At 39.2% G+C, this 15,819-nt stretch overlaps 1 long non-coding RNA gene across 1 annotated transcript; it reads left to right on the plus strand.

Moving 5' to 3' along the window:
* Window positions 1–13,389: 13,389 nt before the first annotated feature.
* Window positions 13,390–14,963, plus strand: LOC114158270 (uncharacterized). Its single transcript, XR_003598379.1, has 2 exons — window positions 13,390–14,197; window positions 14,318–14,963. It is a non-coding gene; the product is annotated as an uncharacterized LOC114158270 (long non-coding RNA).
* Window positions 14,964–15,819: the final 856 nt, after the last annotated feature.

The following is a 15,819-nucleotide window of genomic DNA, read 5'->3' on the forward strand; positions in this document are numbered from 1 at the left end:
TCCATTGTGTCAGGGGTCTGGTATTTGGCTGACACAAAGTTAGCACAAGGGAAAGACAGAAGACCTGTGCTGACTGCCAGTAAATGATTATATTAGCCTAATTGAAAACAGTTAGAATAATATACGCTTGCTTTCTTTCTGCAGGCAGCAGTACACTCTGTGTGCAGACGCTGTGAGACGTCGACTGATCATCCCTCTATACTGAAAAGACAAGAGAAATATTATAGTTATCAGAGGTAGAAAATCAAACTCAGGATGTGGAAATAGGAAGATTGGAAAAGCTGAATAATGAAGGCCTTGATCAGAACATCCACATGTTGGAGCACACACAGAACTTGAACCAGAATTATTTGAATTAAACAAGAATTAACTATCATATGTATGAATCTGTTTATAACCACTCAGTGATCAGGAGGCGACAGACGTCCAGCTCCAGCCCTTCACCGTCAGACCCTTCCTCCCCAGAAACATTGGAGTCATCGTCGCTTCCTAAACTACATGGCTCAGTAAATATCAGTCCTTCAGCAGAACCACCTTCCTCCTCTTCATCACTCCATCTGGCTTCTTCCTTCAAAGCTGTAGATGAAATTCCTCAAATCTTCACTGAAATCTCCCACTGCTACGTACTCGTGTGTCCGTAGTTGTCCACGGTTTCACTTTCCCTGGTTACGTCACAGGATGGCGCTGACATTTGACCCAGTCGCTACAGATTAAAACAGCGAGCCTCTCTATTTATAGTATTCTTTGAGAAATATTTATTATCAAAAGCTTTTGTGTTCATCTTTTTAAATCATGTAAGAGGATTTATTGTGTTGGTGTCACTTTAAACACCTTTATGTCACCTAACAATGTTCAACCTTCAATGTCAGTGAATTTAATTTGTTGTACTTCTTGGAAAATGCTGATAAAAAGTTGAGGTTCTTCACCATCATCTCCTTACATTAACATTTTTGTAAGCATAAATGGAATTCCAATGCGCCACCACAGTTTCCATGCAGAAAGCTCAGGAGGCTGAACAGAGGGAAACACGACACCATGCTCAATCAGAGAGGACGGAGAGAAGAGGAAGGAGATGAAGGACAGGAAGGAGTCCTCTCACCAGTTCAGCTGAGGGCATGCTGGGCATGGGATTATCAGGGGAAGAAGTCCCAGTTTTCCACATTCTGGAGGGCCAGAGGGGGCGAGGGAAAGTTTCACGACCTACATAAAACACCTGCCTTGTTACACACTTTTCCTCATGCAGTGGGTGATTGTGTATGAACAAAGGTAAGTTTTCAACTCAGCACAAATGTAAAGGGTGAAGCAGACAGGATGATTTTTAACTTTACTGACACTTTATGTGTAAGACACAGACAGCACATCTCAGGGGCAAAATGAGCAAATAAGCCCCGCCCCCTTTTAAAAACCTTTTCTAATGATCTAATGCTGGATAAAACTGACAGTCTCACCTGAATCACTCACAAATGTTTCCACTTCTCTTCAATAGGCGGTTGACTGAAATACAGACACATTCAATACATTCATTTTAGGAACTTTAGCACTAAGTATATAAAATAATTACACACAAATGGATGTTTTGAAAGCCTCTATTTCTGTTTACTATCATGATTTTCCACTTATTAATGTAATGTAATGTTAATATTCTTGGTGAATATTACATCAGACCAATAAAATAAAGTATTTTTAAATAAAAGGAATGTGGGTTTAATGAAAAGTATGTTCAATAGATTCTTAAAGGTAGTTATTATTGAAAGGCTCTTTTAATCTGACAAACAAGACATCAAACATGCATAAGGAATCGGATTTTCAAAGGTAATTCTGTTGATTCATGACTTTGGATTTCTGTTAGGAGTTCGACATATCTGGGAAGAGCCAGACACTTAGGCTTCTGGGTCAGAAAGTGATTTATAGCATCATTTACACTTTTTCTTATTTGACTATGTGACAGTGTGTGTTGTGGTTGTTTTTGTGCAAAAGCTGCTCTTTTCCTGTTTGAGTTAAAGCTTCTCTGACTGGTTCTCTGCAGCCTGTCAGTGACACACTGCCTGCCTGGGCTGCCTGGGAAAATGAAAGCCATGTCTGCATAGCTGTGGTTTTGTAAGGAGTCAACACAGCCAGTCTTACTGTGCCACCACAGATGGCTGAGTTGGTTCCTCTGTGGAAACGCTGACTTCCCAGCATTCCTTGTCAACACCAAGTGATTGAAAAGTTTAAAAGTGGTAAACGGGAACACAAAACCGCGCTCCATTCCGTGAAGATGGCAGTAAACATGAGCTGATGGACGGCCTCGGTGTGGACGGCTTGGCACAATGAACTTTTATGTGTTCTCATTAACACTGCAGAGCTTCTCTCTCCTGCCACAAACAAAACGTTTCCTCCATCTTTTTCATCCTTTAGTTTGTGGCTTCCTTGTTTTTTCTCAATGGTCGTCTGCAATTTACCGATTTGCATTTATGTCATCACAAGATTGAATTGAAACAAATCTATTCAACTCCATACATTTTGTATAGAGTTTGTTTGAATTGTGTATGTCCTGTAGTGCCTTCAGAATACGTCTGTTGTGAAGTTGTGGTGGATAACCAAACTGAAGAGCAGAAAGAGAGAGCCAGGCTCAACCTTGTTACCGACCCAGGAGCTGTGGAGGACGTTTCCTGCAAACTAAGCACATTCAGTGAACAGCGGTTGCTGCTGGCTTTTGTACATCTTGTTAAAGGCTCCTTGTGCAGATGTGCTTCAGATCAGAGTGTGGGATGTAATTACAGATGCCAGGCACCAGAGACACAGCTGTTTCTTTCCACTGCTGCCAAGCTTCTTGTGCCAGCTCAGAAAAACAAGAATTGCCAGTTGAAGGTATTACAATATGAAACACTTTCCACTTTGACTTTATTGGAGCTTACATCAAAATTGTTTCAAAACTGCTTGACGTTCAAGTTAAAGGCTATTGGTGTGTTCACACCAAACGCATTTTGAACATCTAGCATAGACATTCAGAATCTATGTGGAGGCTCGTTGAGGGCCGTTGAGGGCCGTTGAGGGCCGTTGCGGCGCGTTTCTAGCTATTTGAACCATTTGGATTGTTTTGAGCGATTGACGCGTCAAGAATGTCCAAACTCGTCTGACGCTCCACATAGACTTTGAATGTAAACCAGACGCGCCTGACGCTCAAAACGCATTTGGTGTGAACTCATCATAAGTTTGTTCCATTGTTTTGAAAAGCAAACTGAATTGCTGTACTGGCGACCAATTAGATTCCAGAACCAAATCAATGTCTGTCCCTGTCTTTAAACACATTGGGTAAAGCTCTCAGTTACTTGTTGATATGGGGAATATTACTTTTTTTTATTTATTCTCCATTATATGCTGCAAACCTGAATATAGAGTGATCCCCTTTACAAGAAATATTGGTACAAATATTTACCCTACATGATTTTTCTTTTTTCACATTTTACAAGCACATTGTATTTTATTTAGGTTTTATTAAGATTTTACGTAAATCCTGTGAGGGAAACAATCCCCAGTAGAAGCATTTTCTGAGTTGCCAAAGAGGATCTTGGAAACCACCTCTGTGAAACACACAGAGGTGGAAACACACAGTCAATCATCTGCCTGTATTTCTTGTGAATCTGACTAAGAACCTGAAGACGAGCCTGCTGTACGTTTCCTGGGTTGTGCTCTGTGCTCTGAGTCTTAGTGACTCGTTTCACTTCCATAATGACAACTACTGGAATTTTATGTCCAACACACCTGAATCAAATAACTCAGTTACCTCCTCACCATGTCATGAGGCCTGGTACAGAGCTGTCCATTGGATTCAGGTGTATTGGACAAGGAATGAATCTAAAGGTTGCGGCATGTTCACTAACTGTTATGTTTTGTGCCTCATAATGCACAGAAAAACTGTTTGGCTTTTTCACAACTTTTCCTGAACCAGGAGAGCATCCAGAATGCCAGAATTTTTTCAGAATGCCATTAATGTTTCTCTAACATGCTCAATTCTTCATCCAACACAAGTTGACCTTTGACATCATAGTGCAGCTCTTCCTCTTGACCCTCCATTTCATTCAAAGCACAATGTTCTTGTCAACTCTTGTTGCCTGCCTGAGCAGGAGGAGCAGCAGCATTCAGAACGGAGAGCTGGGCCTCTGGACTCAACACGGAGCGTATCAGTTCACAGTCACAACCCGGTGGCCTCTATCTGTGGTAGGCCCTAGAAATATACATACACCACCTACACACTCCGTCTTTCTGTCTTTCTGCAACTTCACATTAACACTGAGAGAATGTGAAGCAACAAGGGCAATTCTTGAAAACACTGTGAAGAAATTTGGGCGCAGGATTCTAGAAGTCACAAGTAGAATCTTAAAATTAACATTTAACTTTCAACATTGATTCAAAAAGTTTTCGTCATAAATGAAGAAACTAATTAAACTTAATTAACTAATATTAAATTAAATACTAATAAAATAAATAAAAATACTAATTAAAATTAGCCACTGTGTTTGGATTCAGGTCCACTATATCTTGGGCTGCAGTTGCCTCTAAATGCATCTTGAATTAATGAGTTCTGTATGTATTTTTAGTGATGTTGTTATTGTAATGTATGTGTGTGTGTGTTGTTTGTCGGTGTGGCTTTCTCAGTTCTCTGTTTTTGCTTTTTGTAGGACTAGAAGCAGACTGCAGACTTCTGGGGGCTTTTATTCTATTCTCTTGTGTCCTTAACTCTTTTTCCTTTCTAACTTTTTGCCCCACAATGTCCTGCAACGTGTACATGTGTCAAAACACATAGAGGATTAGGGAGACAGAGCAAACTGAGTAGATGGATTAGAATTATCATAAGATAGTGAGAAATGTATGATTTCCTCACAATTTTGTTTTAAAAAAAATAAAATCTTCAACATGCTTATTTCTGCTTTTGGTCTCTAACATTTTAAAAGATGTTAGAGAGAATAGGAGAATATTGTTCACATATTCTTTGTGTGGCCAAATGCAGGACAGAGACATTCCATACATTTAATATTTTTTAAAAAACTTTTCTGAAATGTTAATTTTCGTGAAACAATTGTGTTATCAATTTTCATTGTTCAGTCCAGACAACCGAAGGTCAAACACAAGGTCGCAAACGTTCAGGAAATTGATTTAAAAAAAAAAAAACAACTTATAATGTAAAGTAGCTACTAAAGAAAGACATTTCACAATGGAGCAGCTTACATTCAGTTTTGTAGCTAAACTGAACTTATTTTAAAGTTAATCAAATCTGAAACAAAACAAGGGAAATATTTAGGAAGTCCTTTCCCTCAGTTGAACTTCCTTTTTGTGCTGCATGTTTTAAAGCAGCAGCAGCCAGCAGTAACTAGTCATCTGGTAATTGGCCTTCCCTTTAGGCTTTATGTAGCTGCACAGTCCAAACATGAACAACGTGGCCGACTGCTCTCTGGAAATCCTCCTGGTAGACTTGAATTCGCTTGTTCTTACTTGCCAGTTGTTCGATTTCACTGAGTTGGTTTTTAGCACAAAGAATTGCCTCTAGGATGATCCTGGGTGTTCAGTGTAAAGACTCTTAATTATTGTGTGACAAGTTTCATTCAGCTCCTATTAATACTTTATAAATGCTTTATTGTGGCATTTCTCCTTGAGAAAGCCAGTTGTGAGTCACAGCCACTGATGCTGTAGAGTGGGATAATTCTGTATCAGCAGCTCTGTAACTAAATTAGTCTACAGTCACACAGCAGGCCTTAACGCTTAATTAAGAATTTGTGAAATCTGATTTTTTTTGTGTGGTCATTCACGTTTCCATATCCAGCTTGTATGTAATCTCCTGTGTGAACTGCAAATGTCCTAAAAGTGTCCCACATGTGCAGTACAGGACGCAGTAACATCACACGTAGTGTAGCTCAGTGTTTGAGGAAGTAAACATGGATGCTAGTGGTGTAGCGTATCTTGGGATTTTAAAGTTGTTGTCCAAATGAACCCAGTACATTATCATCACCATTGTTGTTGTTGTTCCCATTTCCACGCATCGAGACACAGAACAGTGGCGTTTTCAGGTTCAGGTCAGATGAATCTGGCTGTGCAGACTCAGGTCACATTTGAGAAGATCAAATGCATTTCAGATTTAGCGACACATGTCCAAGTCTGGTCTGTGTTGCTCAGACTGTAATGAAACAATCATATACAGGTCATATAAGGGCAAAAAAAAATCTGATTTGTGTCATTTCAGGCTAAAGTGTGAATGTAGCCTTAATAATAGGTCAAATATTTGGTTCTTTGAGACTGGTCTGGAAAAACCCTCCAGAATCAGGGACCACCACTGCCTTCAGTGCGTTTTTTTTTAATAAACCAGTCATGGATAATGAAAAGTACTTCCTGTTTCAGTTTTAGGTTTTATGTCACAATAAGATTGATCTGGTCTGTGCCAGATTCAGAAGTTATATACATTTAACCTCAAACACACAACAAATTCCAGATGAAAACTGAAATAAGATAAAGCTGCAAGTAAAAATCCAGTTTTGCTGCTTCCAAGGTGAGTCAGAGCTGGAGCCGACAGCAGACACCAGCAGGGCACGGGCAAATTCTGGCATATTCATAAACAAGACGGTTTGAGCAGAAGCAGGGCATTTTTAAATGCAATATTTTTAAATTCAACTTTTGAAATGCATTATCTAAACTTAGATATGCATTCATTATGTTTGTGCCTGTTTGTTTTTATTTCTGTTGCGTTTGTCGTTAGGTTACATGTGTCATGATGTGGTTTTTACATGAGGATTTAGGCAGCAATCAGACTCAGGATGAAGTGGAAATAAGTGAGTTTAATGATGTCTCACAAGTAACAAAACCAGGAAGCTCAGATAAGCAACAAGTACCAGATACAAATAACTACAGACTATGACAAGGATCCAGCAGGGAAACTAAGACACAGGTGAGTATAAATACACAGGAGCAAATAATTAAGGAAACACAAAACAGCTGGAACCAATAATGGGGTAGACAAGACAACACAGGAACTAGATCAATTAGAAATAACACACAAAACCCCAGATCCTTAGATGGATATCAAGAAATGAATTGCTCACCCTCAGCTATGGGAGAGTAAGAGATCTTCACTAACCAGAAACTCCTGCTCCGTCACCATGAGTAAATTAATGCACTGCCATTGGTTAGGTTCAGTTTCAATTCAGTTCACTTTATTCACAAATATCAACTAAAGGGACTTTACCAAAGAAATTCAATTCACTCAGTTTTGATCTATTGTCCAAATTGGTTAAAGTTTTCTGTCTAAGGAAACCCAGCAAATCGCATCAAGTCACCGACTAGCAGTTGCTTGCAATAGGCCATCTTAGACTTGTTTACTCTGAGCAGTGAAATGATGCAGCCGAGTTTAGAAACACACATTATGCTGAGGAATTAGTATCTTTGAATTCACTTCTTCTTTTCACTTCTTTTTTTGTTGCTCGGTAAAAATAAAGTGAAGTTTGTTTGGATAAAAAAAATATGTCAGCCCTATGTGGGAGTAAAAAGCAAACTGAAATATATCAACTTTATCCAGTGATTATATCTCGGTCTGCATGCAGCATTCAAAGTTTTTGTCCCTGTATAGATTTCTATTGTTTTGACATTTTTAAGTAAGAATTACTGCAGTTCATCAAACCAGTTTCATTGTCAAAAATTACCTGAGTAAATATAGAAAGCAGTTTTTAAATAACAATTTCATTCATTAAACTTTTATAAACAAAATGTCTTTCACATATTTGTTAAAACTGTCACCATGTTGTGAAAGTACAACATGGTACAACATTGAAAAAATTGAAGTCCTCTGCCTCTTCCCTGTTGTGCTACTGCCATGAGCAGAAAAGCCCCGCTTGGTCACAACCAACCTATCAGAGCCAGGAGGAGGGGCTTAGTAGTGTCAATTACATTCATGTACAAGCTGCTCATTGTGCTAATGGCGGAGAAACAACTTACCATTCCAGGGAAACTGTTTACCTGCTGTCATGGGTGGCTATGCTAACTAGCCTTAGCATTCATTGCAGGCTGGGCTGTGGTGAACTAGCTGTGGCGTAGTTCAAACCATGTCTTGATTCTTCAGGTCAAACGTTGATCAGGCCAGGTCAGTGGAGCTGAGCCACAGGATGTTCACTTAGGATTTAACCAAATTATAATTACAACTTGATATAGATATGCTTTCTTTACACAAGATCTTTCTCTGATGCTAAAATTAGATATGTTATGTGAGAGAAGGAAAACACATTTTAAACATCTGTAAAATTAAAATACTTTTCACTGAAACACTTTATCTATTTCTCACCTCTGGTTTCTTTAGAACTCTGTACTTTTTCTGGGGTCAAACACAAAAATAATTTCTGCGTCACACTGTTCCAGCAGAACATTTATAAACCAGGATGTTGTTGCCTTACACAGTAGCAGGTTTTACATGATATTCAAATTTTGTGACCACAAAAAAGTTTTTTTTTCCTTCCATTTCCTGGAAAGTTTCCTTTTTGAATATATAAGGTTTCTTGAGCCCAAACTGGTGTTAGCAGTTTATAAAATGGTTCAGACAGTTGATTACAGATCCAGCCTCTCCTCACGGCTCGGCTGTCTGACTTCAGGTAGATCAGCAAAAACCAAAATCAGCTTCATTCGCAGCCAGTCCTGCATGACTGAGGCAGACAGACTTTCATCTTCACTTTAAAGATTGAAGAAGGGCAACAAATAGCAGAAGTAAAACCCAGAAGCTTGCTGAGCAAAGCAATACTGGAACAAGAAGAAGTGAAAGTAAAGCCTGAAACTGGTCTGCTTCTGTCGCCCACAACTTCTGGGTTTTTATTGTTTTTATGGTTTAAAATGCTCCTTTTCAGTTGTCTGTTATTTAAAGTTCATATACTGTATTGATGCACATATATCAGAGTGAGTAAACACTTAAGAATTTTTATTCAGCTTGAATTAAATTATTCCTAAATATGAAGATCTTTGACTAAAATCTTAGAAGAATTGTTTAATTTACCTTATAATAATTATAATATATTAATTATAATGACTGAAATAATTAATTACAATTACTTATTATTAATATATAAGAAGAGTGCTATTGTAAATCCAGAAAGAAAGGGGCATCTTAGAGATACCAAGACTTCACAATAACTATCTAAACTGTGAGTTACTTGTTTGGGAATTGGGAAGAGATCCAGAAACAGCCTTTTCTGTCCTACCATCACAAACAGAAAGGTAATATTTGGCTAAATCTATTGGGACTTAGCCAATAGTCCCAATAGATGACTATCTATTGGGACAGTAGATAGTAATCTACTGTTCCAGAAGGTTGAATTCTGTTCAGCCTTGAACAGAATTCTGTTGACGGCTGAACAGAATTCTTACTATGTGGTGGCTTCTGTCAAGAAACAAAATAGCTCTTTTGACAGACAGGGCGATAAAGTTAAATCAACACAGAAATGTTTCACAATGTTGAACCTCAATCTTTTCCAAAGGTCAAGTGAACAGAACATCTGTGTGGTATGCTGAACAGAAGACTGCAAAAGAGAACCACGTTCTTTAAACAACTTGATGACACTGAGAATAGAGGAAAGGCTGAAGATCTCCCTCAATGTACGCTCCAACATTATAAAATGTTGTGGGAGATGTCTGAGAGCTGGCGGTTGGATGAACCAATGGCAGCACAAACACCATTAAAAAGATATGTTTTACAGAGTGACAATAACTGTAGGTCAGTCATTTTCTGTTACAACTTCTCAACAGAAAAGTCCTACAACAAAAATTCAGTTCTTGGATCACAGAATGGATGAAAAGATATCAGTTCAGATACTTTGATTAAAGGCCTGGGATCATACAAATACAAATAAAGGACAGGGGCAGAAAATCACCCAAGACATTTGCTGTTGTGACCAACAGGTTGCCATCTGCCACATGCCATGCTGACGGAGCTGAGGGTCTGAGCCAAAACTGCGCTATGGTAGAAACATCAAGGCTGCAAGTTCTTTAAGTGATTCAAATCCATTCAGCGTCCTCTCAAATTTCTCTCCACAGAGGCTGTGAGGTAGTTTAATGGACAAAGAGAGAGTTTAGGGTTTAGCCAGTGAGAAAATACTTTATCTGACATAGTGACAAGAAATAAGTTGGACAGTTTCAGAAATAACTTAAGAATTGCTCTAGAAATATTTCTGCTCAATAATTTAATAAAAACTTTGATGTTCCTGGGCTCAGATCCAAGGCAACAAACTCTGACTAGGTCAAGATCATTGAAGATCATTTGAAAAATGTGAGAAGAGGTAATCTTAACCCAACCAACACAGTGAGCTCCTCTTGGAACGTATAACTTCGCGGAGGAAAGATGGCAAAGTGTCATTCAGAGGTTAAGCAAATCTTCAGGCGACATTTTAGATCATTTAGAGCTCTGCGCCCTGAAGTTACTCAAAAGACAGTTTCAAAGCGAATCTGGCAGTGGAGGACCACTACTGGGAGTCACGTCAACCGAGACTCCCACCATTGGAAAAACAATACAGGATGAAAGATTCCAACATTTCCAGGGCACAAACAGTGTTACCTTGGTAACTGTACCAGACTGGTCAACGCCGCTCACAACTGTCACACAAGCAGCCTAATGTTGAGTTAGAGACCTAGGTCTTAGAGAGCCTGGGGATTTCTGTGTGTGTATTTGACACCTAGCCTGTGCTCATATCAGATTACACATCAGTGGACGATTATGGAGCTTACATGCAACAGCTGGGCTATAATTGGTTATTCAGGACTTATTAAAGGCTTAGAGGTGCAGTGGAGACGAAGAGGGGAGTAGACAGGGGGATGCGGTCACGGTACAGATGTCCCAGTCTGCTGCATGGAATCAGAGAGAAACTATGCTAGCAGTGATAGTCACTGTCTTATAGAAAAGGCTACTCACATGCTGTGTCAACATGAAACACGTGACAACCAGAACATTATGAGCAACTTCAAAAATGATGAAATTTTAATTCTAACTGAAGTATAACTGCATGAGATTTAATAGATGTTTTCCAGTACAGTTTTGGTGTCAACGTTACAGAAAAGAGGAGGGAAAAAAATGGTCACACTGCCTAATTTTTCTACTAAATGTCTGCATATGCTTATTTATTTGTCATATGAAAAGGCTAAATAGACTGAGTCTATCACACTGAAAAACTGTAGACTGTCAATTTAAACTTAACACAAAAGGCATGAGGTACACAATGTGAACGCTGCTGAAAGCACTCCACTCCAAAGCACTACAGTAATCCATGTGTTGGCAGTCACCTGCCTGCTTTGTTTGAATCAGCAGTATGAACTTTCTGGTTTCTCAGAGACAGCAGCAGAAGAAAACAACTGGTTTTTGTTTGACAAGCAGAAAAGAGTCAAGGAACAGCATTAAATACGTCATAATAGATAATGAGCAGCTGCCTGCATTCATATAATGCCACACCAAAGCAATGCAACCGTCTCTGGTAGCTTGATCATCTGCCTGTTGGGTTTTGAAATGTTTGGGCTTCGTGATGATCTGCAGCAGCAGCAGGGAGTGAAAGGTGGACGGGGGCCCCAGGGGCCAGTTGGTGAGCGGTGGAGGACAACCTGAGCAGATCACTGGTTCACCAGAGGAAACAAAAAATCAATCATTTGTGTTCACCTAAATAAACATTTATGAATTGCTCATAATTATTGTGAATATAAGAAATAATTACTTGCTCATGCCTGCCATGAAATAAGGAAACTTCACTAAACACGTACATCCAGGTGTCTTTGCTGTCAGTATTGTTTATGAGGTTATATGAATTCAGTTCTGTTTGTCTCAAGACATTTGACAATAGTGGAACTAGTTCACTGTAAACACAACTGAATCGTCTCAGCCCAAACATCCAGCATTGTGTTTTTAGTAACTGACTGCATAGTTTCCCCTTTTCACCGTTTATGTTCCCCTTCTGGTGCTGGTAGAGTCAGACTGCAGACTGGAGCGTCTTGCTTAGACCTTTTGACAAGAAGATTCTTTTTTTGACTCAGTTGCATTAAATTTGCTTGCCACACCTCTTCAAATGGAAACTAGTAGTTTTGCTTAGGCGGTTAAACTGTTATTCATTCACTTAAATTTTAAAAGAAATACATGTGGAAGAAAAGTATTGTTTGTACCTGACCCATTTGTTTGTTGGAGTGTTTTTTTTTACTCCTCTCTCTTTGTTTAGTTGCTACAGAGCAAAGATAATAGACAGGAAAAGCTGGTTTTCCATGGAGAAAGAAGAGTCTGAGGTGAAATATCAGACTAACAGACCCAAGGCCAACAGGGGGTGGGATGTCTAACACTGACTCATTGTGAATGCCCCGCTGCATGGAGGTGGAAAAAAACAGGTGTTGACTGGAACAAAGAGGAAGAAGTGCTTTTTGGAAGAGATTTAGCTGCGTTTTTGACTAACAGGAGAAAACAGCTGCAAGGTTTGTGTTCTCAGCCAGCTCATATAAACAGTATCTGGTCAGCTGTCACACTAGCAGCTCTTTATTTCCACTGTTTGTGGGTCGATATGTCGCCTTGCAGCCAAAGGTAACCAGCTAATCTTTTAGCTGGATGTACAACATCTGATCTTCAAATTCTTTATTTTTTCACATGAAAGCAGCTTTTTCAGATTTCTTTGACTACTGGGACAAAAAAATAGATAAGAGTCTGTTTACACTCTGCAGGACTTTCAAAGTAACAGTCTGATGTCCAAAGCAGTTTAAATGTGCCTGGTTTGTCCAAAAGAGTCAACAGCTTACTGAAACATGACTTCCTGTTAATCTTCAAACTAAGTGTATCATACATATATGCTGTAAGAGAGGAATACATCTAGCAATATTCACTTAGTTTTATCAATTCTATTTCATATTGTACTTTTGTACATACATATCTTCTCTCTGTGTCTCTTATTCACAAGACAAGTTGTCTTTAATTCATTCTTTTTTATGAATTAATTACATAAATTTTAAAGCATTAAAAACATTAATGGAATCCATTGGGCTTTTCTTTGTTTGTTTTTGGAGGAGGCTACCTACATGTTGTGCTAAAGGGAGTTAGCCTATCAGAGAAGCTACTCAGGCCTAAAGTAGCACTTCAATGCTAAACATACTGCAGCAGGACAGACGTCCCCAATGTCAGCATCAATGGTCGGCATTTCAAAGCAGTTCCAGGTCTGATCAGGGCTCAATGGGTAAAATGTCACGGAGCACCAATCTGAAAGTTGAAGATCCTGAATAACACATTAAATCCATTTACTCAATAATTTAGTAGCAAAAAGGAGGTTTGAGTTGAAAATGTTGCTTATTTTCAATTCAAATTCAAAACATAGTTTGATTAAAATGCAGTTGTTATGAACTAAATACAAACTCTGCAACAAACTCAGTTAAATATTTTGAATTGAGTCCCACCACACTTTTTTTCACAGTACAATCATCACATTCTCCATCAGCCCAGATATAAAGCAAAAACTAATTCTGTTAAACATGAAACACATGTTCTGTCAAGACACTTTACAGAATAATGGGTGGGAAATGTCCAGCAATGATGACTTCTAGTGAATTGTCATGAACCTCCATATTACTAAAATATTATTTTGCTGGATAGTCAAATATTCTTGATATTCACAGGCAGGCTTGGATGATTGAGTTTTTGTTTTTTGGTTGACTTCCAGAAAAGTCAGGACTGTCAGAGGTGATTCCTCCAGGAAACAACCGTGGGAGCTGACTTTCCACAGGCTGAGGGACCTGCTGGTCCTGGGAGTCTGTCTGGCAGCCACTGTGTGACCGTCAGCCGTGTCTCAGAGTGCCGCAGCAGGTACAGACGGACGGACAGAGTGCTGATTGTCACCAGTGTTATCCGAGTCCAGCGGTGGCGGTTGGCAGGATACGTTTCACCCAGCGTGAATGCGAAGTGACAGTCCGTTATTGTGATAAAATCGAGCAGGAGCCGATCTCATTCAGCGGGGTTCCCTAGGAGAGAGACACAGGAACACAGTGAAGTGAGCCAAGCTGGTAATGCAAGCTGAATCTAAACTACCTGCTTGTTTTTGTCTGAGATGATAAGCTGCTGTCGAAGCAGGAGAGCTCAGCACTCTGACCACTCACTTTCACAAAACACGGGAGACTGAACACAAAGAGAGCGACTGTGAGTGGGATGTGGGAGCATATGGCACAAGACAGGTGCTTAAAGGGAAAAAAGGTGAAGAACTCATGTTTACTTGGCCATTACCTTGTCAGAGTACATAGAGATAAAACAAAGAAGAGTTAGAGATGACAATATGAAAGTGGGATTATAAAATCACTATTCTCTATCCCACAGCACAGGGAGGCCTAGAATGTTCTACGCCTTGTGATGAAACTGCATATGGATGGCTGTGGCATTGCCATGGAGATGTGGGTCATAGTACTGATGTGGGAGCGTAGCATGGATTTGTTGCTGGCAGCAGAGTGCTGACTGTACAGAATTAGAGCCGGCAGTAAACTCCAGCTGAATCTAGGTCAGTGGGATTCTCAAGACCAGAGGCAGAACTGAGGTAGCTGTGGAGAGAAGGGGAGTGAGGCAGTGAGGAAGAGGGAATGCCATGACGGTGTGGGGGAACACCAGCCAAAGCATGAATACAATGCTGAAGTTAAATATGCCTAAATGACAAACAAAAAATTGGTGCTGATACAGAATGGCCTCATAATACTGGTCAATAGCAAAAAATATATCTGGGGTTTCTCAGCTAAGGTCATGTTGATGAGCTGAAACCAAATATCACATTGGTTTTGCTCCATCAGGTCAACTTTCTGAACTATAGATGCAACATGAGCATCAAAATGCAGGACTTGTTCTCACATCTAGAGAATCTGGATCAATGATGAACAGGAGGAGAGACGCCATCAGGACAGAAAAGAGACAGAGACATAATGTTCAATTTACATGTACTTACCCTTATCAGTGTTTATTATACAATTTACAGAAATCCAAGTTTGTAACATTTAATTAATACACTTTGTTAGAAAACATTTTCTTTCTCCTAAAACCTTTTTTTGGATGAGAAATATTAACGGAAATGAACTGATAATGTCACAAAAATCTAATTAAATTAGTCAGAAGCTCAGATTTCTCTAAGTCAAATTATAATAAAAACCTGACTGAGAAAAATGGATCATTTTTTGATTCAGCGGTGCAAAATAATCCTAATTCAGTTGAAAAAACAAAGACAGCTTCCAAAAAATAGTTTTTGTAGCCCAGTGTTATCTTTCTCTGTAGTGTGGCGGAATCTGTTAAGTATGTCAAAAATATGACCAAGGAAGTAAAAACTCTGAAGTCTTCATGTTTTTACAGCATTAACATAAAAAAGCAGACATTTTCAGCCGTATCCAGGCTGGAGCTTAGAGAAGGCTTAATGTTAGTCTGCATTTCCATAAAACCACCAACACCACATGCGTGTGTGTTTGGGGTTCTAGAATTGGGCCCCTCAGGGTGACAGCACATCGGAGTATTTCTTAACTAAATTTGAATTAAACTATCAAGTTGCAATGCAAACTGATCTCTAAGTTTCATCTGTTCATTTCTGGTAAAGTTTAATAACTTGGAGGTAATCTTCGTTTTTATTATTCCACCCAATTTGTGCAAAGTAACTTCACCAGCAGCAGCTAAACAAACCCTTTCCATAATACTGCCACCACCTTGCCTGACAGTCTTACTGTCAAGAGTTGCGGTGTGAGGTGGTGAGGCAGATGTGGTAGACCCAGATTGAAATGAGAAAATATATTTTAATGATGAAAAAAGTCCAAATAGTCCAAAGCACAATCCAAAAGTCCACAAAAACCAGG

This window comes from Xiphophorus couchianus, chromosome 15 (assembly GCF_001444195.1).
Source record: "Xiphophorus couchianus chromosome 15, X_couchianus-1.0, whole genome shotgun sequence".
In the NCBI taxonomy this organism is placed as follows: Eukaryota; Metazoa; Chordata; class Actinopteri; order Cyprinodontiformes; family Poeciliidae; genus Xiphophorus; species Xiphophorus couchianus.